This window comes from Protopterus annectens, chromosome 11.part0 (genome assembly GCF_019279795.1).
Source record: "Protopterus annectens isolate FY-2018-M chromosome 11.part0, PAN1.0, whole genome shotgun sequence".
NCBI lineage: Eukaryota > Metazoa > Chordata > Ceratodontiformes > Protopteridae > Protopterus > Protopterus annectens.
In genome coordinates, this window is record NC_056745.1 from 711504038 (window position 1) to 711512876 (window position 8839).

The 8839-nt window shown below is 42.9% G+C and overlaps 1 protein-coding gene across 1 annotated transcript in view; it reads left to right on the forward strand.

Moving 5' to 3' along the window:
* LOC122815569 (protein mono-ADP-ribosyltransferase PARP12-like) overlaps positions 1 to 8839 on the forward strand; it is a 1409919-nt gene that overhangs the window by 469617 nt on the left and 931463 nt on the right. The gene's annotated exons all lie outside the window — the stretch shown is intronic.

Genomic DNA, 8839 nt, shown 5'->3' on the forward strand with positions numbered 1-8839 from the left:
AAAAGGCAATACTTGCCCTGATCCTAGCTCCCCTGATCACATTTTAGCCTCCAAATTTAACTCCTTCTTCATAGACTCTATAGCCAAGCTTACCACATATTTTCATAACAACTCATTACCTCCATCCACTCCTCTCACTTATAACTCATCTCCTTTTGCTACCAGCACCAGCCACCTCCTCCCTTTACCCTCAAACCTATTCCTGTCAACACCATAAAAAACTCCTCCAAAAATTAAAACCATGTTCTAATGCCCCAGACAACTTATCATCTAATTTCCTCAAGTTGGCTGCCAATGGCATAGGTCTCCCCATGTGTATTCTAATCCAAGAATCCTATGTACCTCTGCTCTGGAAAAAAGCATTTATCATTCCCTTACACAAAGGAGGCAACAACACAGATATCTCCAGTTTCGACCCCATAGCCATCCTATCCCCTATCTCCAAAATCCTCGAGAAATGTATTCACCTACAGCTATTACCTTACCTCTTAGAAAACCATTTGCTGACTCCCAACGCAGCATGGATTCAGACCCGGACACAGTACCACCACAGACCTTCTGTCCTTCCTTGATAACATCAACCACTCCTGCAACTCTGGAAACATTGTATCAACCCTTTTCCTAGACCTGTCTAAGGCCTTCAATGCCATTTCCCATAGCCTACTTTTGTCCAAACTCTCTCTACTTAACCTTTCCTCTTCTTCCATCAATTGATTCTCCAGTTACCTCTCAAATAGGCAGCAGGCCGTTAGGTGGAATAACTATACCTCCTCCTACCTTGACACTCTGACAGGCGTCCCCCAAGGCTCTATCCTGGGACCTCCACTCTTCAACATCTTCATTAACGATTTTCATTACTGTATCCTAAATGCCAAACTAGTGCAATACACATATGACTCTACTATGATCTGCTCTGCTGATTCTCTCCCCAAACTCATGCATGTTAATAACACTGAGGCATGGATGCTTAACAACCACTTAGCTCTCAATGCATCTAAAACCAAAATTATGATCTTTACCCCATCTAAAAACACTAAAATAGACAAAAACTCCTTCTCTATAGTAAGCCAAAACATGACTCCTATTGAAATAGTTCCCTACACTAAACTTCTGGGTGTCCTTATCGATGAACAACTAAAGTTCGGCATTCACCTCCAAACCAACATCAAGAAAACTCACCAGAAGCTTGGAATGTTTTATCATAATCGCTTCCTTACCTCTTCATCTAAGCTCACCTTCTCTAACACCTACCTCCTTCCCTCTCTCATATATGGGGCCCCTCTCCTTACAAATCTACAAGCCATCCTTAAGGCTAAATTGGCATCCTGTTACAGTAAAATCTCCAAGTTTGCCACCAGCTCCAAATCCTCCTCCCACCATTGCATCTCCCTACACTCCCTGGACTGGCTGAAGCTCCCCAACTATCTCCTTTACATTCAGCTCTCTACTGCTCACAAACATATCTTTAAGCCATCTCATTGCCCCTACCTCTTCTCCATCCTTAGCATGCATCTCCCTAACCGATCCCTTAGGTCCAGTAGTCAGAATCTACTTGAAGTGTACAAACCCTTACATACTCCTGGGCAACTTCTATTTTCTCTAGCATGTAAATGGAAGTCACTTCCTCCCCATATCCGAACTACCCAGAACCTCCACTCTTTTAAAACTTTGCTCCAGTCCTATCTCTCTTCAGCTTGGGAATGCTCCTGCTCTAACCTCATCCTAATTACCCCTCTTCCCCTAACCTCTTCCACCCATAATTCTACCAACTCTGTGTTTCTTTTCCTACTCACTTCTTTCTCACCATTAATTACTCCTTTTTATGCCTTGCATATTGTATGTATTAGCATTCCATCCATAACAAAATACTCATCATCTGAGGTTGTTCAAAATCTATTATTGTGTACTATAAATATCCATTGTTACTACTATCACTTCATCAATTTAATTTTTATTCATAATACAGTTGTGTAATATATTAGAGTTGTGTAATTTTTGTACCAATTTCTGATGATCCTACTTTTATATATTTTGTAGTATTTCTGTATTAATTCATGTTGATTTTTGTTTTATATGTATGTACATGGAGTTTTCTCCCTGGGCCTCCATTGAAAAAGGGCTCATCTTGGCCCAATGGACTCTCCCGGTTAACAAACTGCAAATAAATAAGTAAGTAAGTAAGTAAATAAATAAATAGATAAATAAACTTAGGGTTTGATAGTTGAATCCAGTCTAATAAAGAGTTTGATGTCTTGGTGTAATGTGTGGGATTATTAAGTAGTTGTGTGAAACCACACAAGTTCATGCTGGATGTAGGAAAGTTAGAGATTATGTCCAATCAATTAATATTGACAACACCTAGTAGTAATTTTTCTTGTGGAATTGTTATGGCTATCCAGTGTAGGATATCTTCCAGTGTATCTGTATTGGCACTAGAAGGGAGGTAAGGGACAGTAATATATATTGGTTTAACTTTGTTTATTTTCAGGAAAGTAATAAGAAGCTCTGTTGAATTTAATTTTTGCATTGGTTTGTTCTAGGGGAAATGTAATAGTTGTTGGGAAATATTAAAGCAATAACACCACCTTTCCTCTTTATATGGTCATTACAGTTGATATTCTACCCAGGGGGGTGTAAGTTCGGAGTAGTTAATGCTGGGTTTAGGCAAAGGTTTGGTTATAGCTAGTATATCAGGCTTTTGTTAGGTGATCCAGGCATGTAGTTCAGCAGCTTTATATCTTATGCTTCTAATACTTATGGTGGCAAAAGTTAGATTGCTGGGGTGGGGGTTAGGGGGTTGACTGTTGTGGGATAATGTAGTGTGTGGAAGGGAGTTTGTATTGATGTTGGTTGTGATAAGTGGGGCCTTTATTAGGGGGAATGTCTCCTATGAGGATTTTAATGTATTGGGGTATTATTAATTCTTGTTCTTGCAGAGTATTTTTCCACATAATTTTATTTTGATTTGAGCTGAAATGGAGTTAATCAATCTGTATTTTGGGTAAAGGTGAGGGGCATCATTAAATAGGTTTGGTGCGATGTGTGGAGAGTTTAGGGAAAAAGTATGGATAGGTAGTTGGAAAAGAGGTGGATATGTTGAGAGCAATTATTGAGTCATGGTAGGATGACAGCTGGCTCACTAGAAGAAGAATATAAGATAAGCTGAGGAATAGCATGATTAATTAAAGGGATCTGTATTTTATTGATGGCAAAGTAGGAAGCAAGATGCTGCAGTAATGTAGCATATTCAGTGGTGGTGGAGTCTGAACGCTGGTAGAAAATGTGTAGGAAGGAAGTATTTTCTATGAAGGGACTTATGTTTTCCTGCTATCTTACATTTCTGAAATGTAAGAAGTAGAGGCATTTGAAAGGATAGAGTATGAGGATGCAGACAAGAAAAGTACCAGGGAGGGTTTATTTGTGGACAGTAAAAGCTGAAATGTAGAGTAATAGGTTATGTTGGAGAGGGTTCTGAGTAGGAATGGATGTAGTACAAAGCAGTATGGGAGAGAGAAAAGTTTTTGAGAATGATGTTAGATGTTAGAAGGAAGTTGAGAAATAGAAAAATAGAAACAAGTGTTTGTATGATAGTAGTAAAGTTGTTTGGGGAGAATTGGGGAATGGGAGTCACAGATGAAAGGTGTATTTGGAAAGTATAATGGTGGAGTAAGGGGGCGTGTGCGGGAATTGAAGATAGGGAAGGAAAGACGAATGTAGCAGGCTTCCACTGTCAGGTCAGTTATTATAGACAACAATCAGTTTATAGCCGGTAAGGAGCAATTAACAAGGAGCCACAAATCAGACCAGGTTTTCTTTCATTTGCTGAATGCAGACACCAAGAAGGTTGAGAGACTAAGTAACTTGTATACACAATGTAATCTATTGGTCAAGAGAAAGGACAGTGCCAACTTAATAAGTGGTCCTTAGGGTGATAGGACTACTTCTTTAGGGGGGATGTTAAAACCACTTTCCAGCATGGGGCAGGCATGTATTTGACTCATTAAAGTTAATACTCAACAAGGCTCTACATGTTAAACTTGCTTACATTACACAATGACAATATTCTCAGTGAAGGCTGTCGCAGAGGTGCACTTGTCGTAAAGCTCCTGCCGTTTTTGGGTTAGGGATAGATGCAGTGACCACAGGGTATTACACAATGACAATCTTCTCTATGAAAACTGTTGCAGAGTTGCACCTTGTGGTAGAGCTGCTGCAGTTTCAGGGATGGATGTAGTGACCACAGGCTCTGCTCTGCGAGGGAAGACGGTGACTGAGTGAATATGGAGACCTGAGTGTTGGTTTGTTCTCTGTTTGGATGTTACGGCTTATAAATGTTTGTATACTCTCACTGAAAGCTTCTGATTTCTTTTTAGAATTGTGAACATAAAAAAAAAAATTTGAAATGAGCACCTTTGAATTTATTTCATGTACAAGAAACACTTAGTACATATCCCTGTGTTTTTGTAAATTCTGCCTGGACATTTTGGATAGCCATTATGCTATCCTTAAAATTTGTATAGAATAGCTGGTATTAAGAAACATGTTTACTTGGCACTATGTAATAAATGTGATGCATTTTTACTGGTAAAGCCACACTGAAGCTTTCAGTGAGTGTATGCTATAAAATCTGAACAAAGGAGAAATTCAGATCTGATGTTGTCAGTCTTCATTCATTCTTGACTGTTGGGTTTCAGTTCTGACCCTCGGAACTGACTCAGCCGTTATAACAAGCTGGCGCCAGCCAGAAACTCTTAAGCCAAGGCTACCTATACTGCCTCTTTTCCCTTCCCCTCAGATCTCGTTTGCCGCTTAGAAAATTGGATGCATCAGCTATGCACTCAGCTAAGTGCTAAACTTTTATATATATTTTTCCTTTTCTACTTCTTTAAATTGTTGCCTTCTCTTTGGTAGTTATTGTTAGTATGTGTGTATTGCTGTGAGTATTTGTATAAGCTTTTCTCTTAGCTTATCGAGTAAATTCTTCTTTCCATTGTTCGAATAGGCCCTTCCCTTCCCTCTACTTTTGGTAATTCTTAGGTATCATTGTTGGTATCCTTATTTTTCCTCCTTTCCTTCTATTACCCTCTTGGAGGTCCTTCTATTACCCTCTTGGAGGTATTTTTTCTAAGTACCATTGTTGGTGCATCCATTAAAAAAAAAAAGCTGCATCTGTACTCTTGGTCCTTTTCCATTAGTTTATTGTGTGTGTGTGTCTGTGCATGTGCCCTCTTGCTCTTTTTGAATATGGCAGAAAAATAAAAGGGAACCACAGGGTTCAAGCAGTGTGGCAAATGTGGGAGAAAGATGCCAAACTCTGATGGGCATCTTTCATGTGTTTATTGTTTAGGTGAGCCACATTTAGAGATTCAGCCACCATGTGAACTCTGCAAGCGTTTCAGTGTGCGAACCTTTGTGGAGAGGCGTAGCAAACTTATCCTCAAGGGGGTGCTAAAATGCTCTTTTGGTGAGGCTTTGTCTGAGGTGGAGACATCTAATTCTCACAGAAAGGAATCCAAGAAAAGGAGTTACTCAGTACCTGCATCTCTTAAGGTACACAAAGTTAATTCTACTAAGGCTTAGGTTCCGACTCTTTCCTCAGAATCGAGGCCTAAAATACCAAAATCTGCACCGACTTCTGCCCTGTCACTGATGTCTGTCAGATCTCCAAGGGTGCCGACCATTATTGAAGCTACCAAAACTCCTACGGCGCCGACTTTATCATTGGTACTGATGACCCTCTCGGCACCAACAATAGTATCTCCAAGCATTCCAGTAACTTCCTCCCCTGCAAAGCAAATTATTGGTCAACAGACCACGGTGCCAAAGGTTGAGGGTACACCTAGGACTAGGTACACCCCATCTATAGATCCCTTCTTGGGTCAGAAATTAAGTCCATTTCTTGACAGACCTTATTCGCCCTCTGGGATGTCCATTCGTTCCACCAGAAGCCTTTCAGAGCTAGATGAAGTCAGATTGGTGGTTCAGTTCTTGGCAGCCAGAGGTCGTCCTGCTCCCCCTAGGACCTCTGTCCCATAAGGGGCCGAGTATTACTCTCCCAGGACATCCACTTGTCTTCCTCCTTCAACATCTCCATAGGTCTTAAAGCACACTACTTCAGTGTTCCCGGTGCCAGCTACTTTGGTACCAATGGTGGATCTCAACCTTGGTTCCAGAACTGACTCTTTGGTCTGCAGCTCCATCAGAGCTGACCCACTCATGGGACCTTGACTTGGCTGCTGGTTCCAGTTGACACAATCTGGTAACTTGGGGCAGCAGAGACAAGAGCAGCCAGATACCCTATTGCAGGGTCCCCCATCTTTGGAGCCCTCCTCAGACCTTCCCCCGAGGTGCCACCCTGTAAGAGATCATGCAAGAGGAAGCAGCTGGATTTTCCAGAAGAATCTGTCACTGAGGATGCAGATTTTGATGAAGGGGAGGGATCCCCTCTGTCACCCCCTGAAGATGTCTCTTTCGGAGACATCCTGGAAATTTTAAAACAGAGGGGTGATTGGAAGTCCACAAACCCATCCTCCAAGGAATCTGTTTTCTTGCAGGCTGTTTGTGCCCAGCCTTCTACTTCTTGGGTGACCCCACCTGCTAAGGAACTGATCAAACTCATCATGCAGCGTGCGTGGAAGGCTCCTGATACTACAGAGACAATTTCCCGGAGACCGGACAAAATTATTTCAGTGCCTGAGGATTAGCCCCACTGATCGAAAGGTCTAGCACTGGATGCCATGGTGGTGGCAGCTGCCACAAAAAAGGAACTCACCAAAGAGAGTCCAGCTGTCCATCCTCCAAACCCAGAGTCCTGGACGATGGACAGATTCAGGAAGTAGGTCTTTGCTTCAACTACCTTTGCCAGACGGTCCTTGAATTTTTTGGCACACTTCACGTGACTCCAAAGGGATCTTCTGATGACTGAGCTTTCAGAGACCTTAGCGGGAGCAGTGTCTGACGAGGTCCAGGATAATGTTTCCTCCCAGCTTGCCACCATAGAGTTGATCTCCAACTCGTCCATGTGGCTTATTGCACATACAGCAAAAGGGATGTCCAGAGCAACGGGTACAGGCTTTGCCATTAGGCGTCATGCCTGGATGCACTTGTGTGACTTTGTGGACCCCTTCAAGTTTCTTTATCAACGCTCCTGTTGATGCTACTTCTTTATTTGGCCCAAAAGTCAGAGACACACTAGCCAGGTGTTTGAAGGACGGAAAGTCCCTTTCTGCTGTGGGCATGCATTTTTCCACTCCTCCACTACCTTACTCCAGGAATCAGAGGGGTGGAAAGATGTGGTTCAAAAAGTCCCAAGGGCCTTTTCAGGACACATGTGGCGAGTATTCCTCCCGGGACAGAGGGGGAACTCTTTGGGAGGATGCCTCTCCTGTGGCAGAGGGGGCCCGCGCAACCAGAGTTCCAGGGATTGTTTCTCTGGACAACCCTACAAGCAGTCCTGAGCAGCGGCCCAATGGCTTACCTCTGGAAGCAGTCGGGGGAAGATTCTCTCTGCACCTTTCAGCCTTGCACACAATAATATCAGATTCCTGGGTGCAGACAGTAATTACCAGTGGTTACCATATCCCCTTCAGTCTTTATCCCAGACCACAAAGACAAATCCCCAATGTTCCACTCAGTCAGAGGGATATAACAGCACTAGAAATCCAAAAGCTGCTTCAAAAAAAGAGTCATCCAAACAGTCCCACCAGACCAAATAGGATCCGGATTTTACTCAAGATTCTTTTTAATGCCAAAAAAGACAGGGTACTGGAGACCCATTCTAGACCTTAGTATACTGAACATATTTGTACAACAGACAAAATTCTGGATGGTTACGGTTCAGTCTATTCTTCCCTTTCTGGAAAAAGACGACTGGATGTGCTCTGTAGATCTTAAAGATGCGTATTACCATATAAAAATGGACAAACATTCTAGAAGATACTTCTGCTTCCAGCTAGGAGCTAGCCATTGCCAATTTTGGGCACTGCCCTTTGGTCTCAACACAGCCCCCAGAGTGTTCACTAAATGCATGGCAGTGGTAGCAGCTCACTTAGGGCTACAGGGATTCTGTATGTTTCCATATTTAGACGACTGGCTCCTCACCACCCCCACCAGGCATCTGCTGCTTTCCACCTTGGACTTCATTCTGACTTGCAAAGTTTTTAGGCGTATCATTAAACAGGGAAAAGTCAAAACTATCCCCCATGCAGGACATGAAATTCATCAGAGCAAGACTAAACACAAAATCCTGCATGGCTGTTCTTCCCCTTCACAGACTAGTGAAGTTAAGGTCACAACTTCAAGTGATACTCTGTCAAGACAAAGTTCCACCTCATCCAGTCTTACAGCTCCTTGGATCCTTGGTAGCAACAGTCACCCTAGTTCCCCTGGTGAGGTAACACATGAGGCTGCTTCAATGGTTCCTGGCGTCACAGTGGTCACTGTTAACTCACCCAATCCACATAATCAACCGATGCAAGCAGGAATTATATTGGTGTATGAAGCCAGAAGACAAATTATGGAGTCGTCCCTTTTTCACCTCTCAGCCCAAGGCCGTAGTGACCGCTGATGCATCCCTGATTGGTGGTGGGGGGGGTGCATTTTCAGGGAAAGACAGTCCAAGGCACTTGGTCCCCTCAAGAGGCCAATTTGCATATCAGCGTCCTAGAACTGAGGGCAGTTGCAAACATTTCAATCAGCCCTACCTTAAGGGACAATTGCTATTCAGTCAGACATGTCAGTGGTCTGGTACATCAACAAAAAGGGGGGAGCCAGATCCTACCCTTTATGTCAGGAAGCCCTAAGAGTTTGGCAATGGGCAGTCACCTTCCAACTGCTTTCT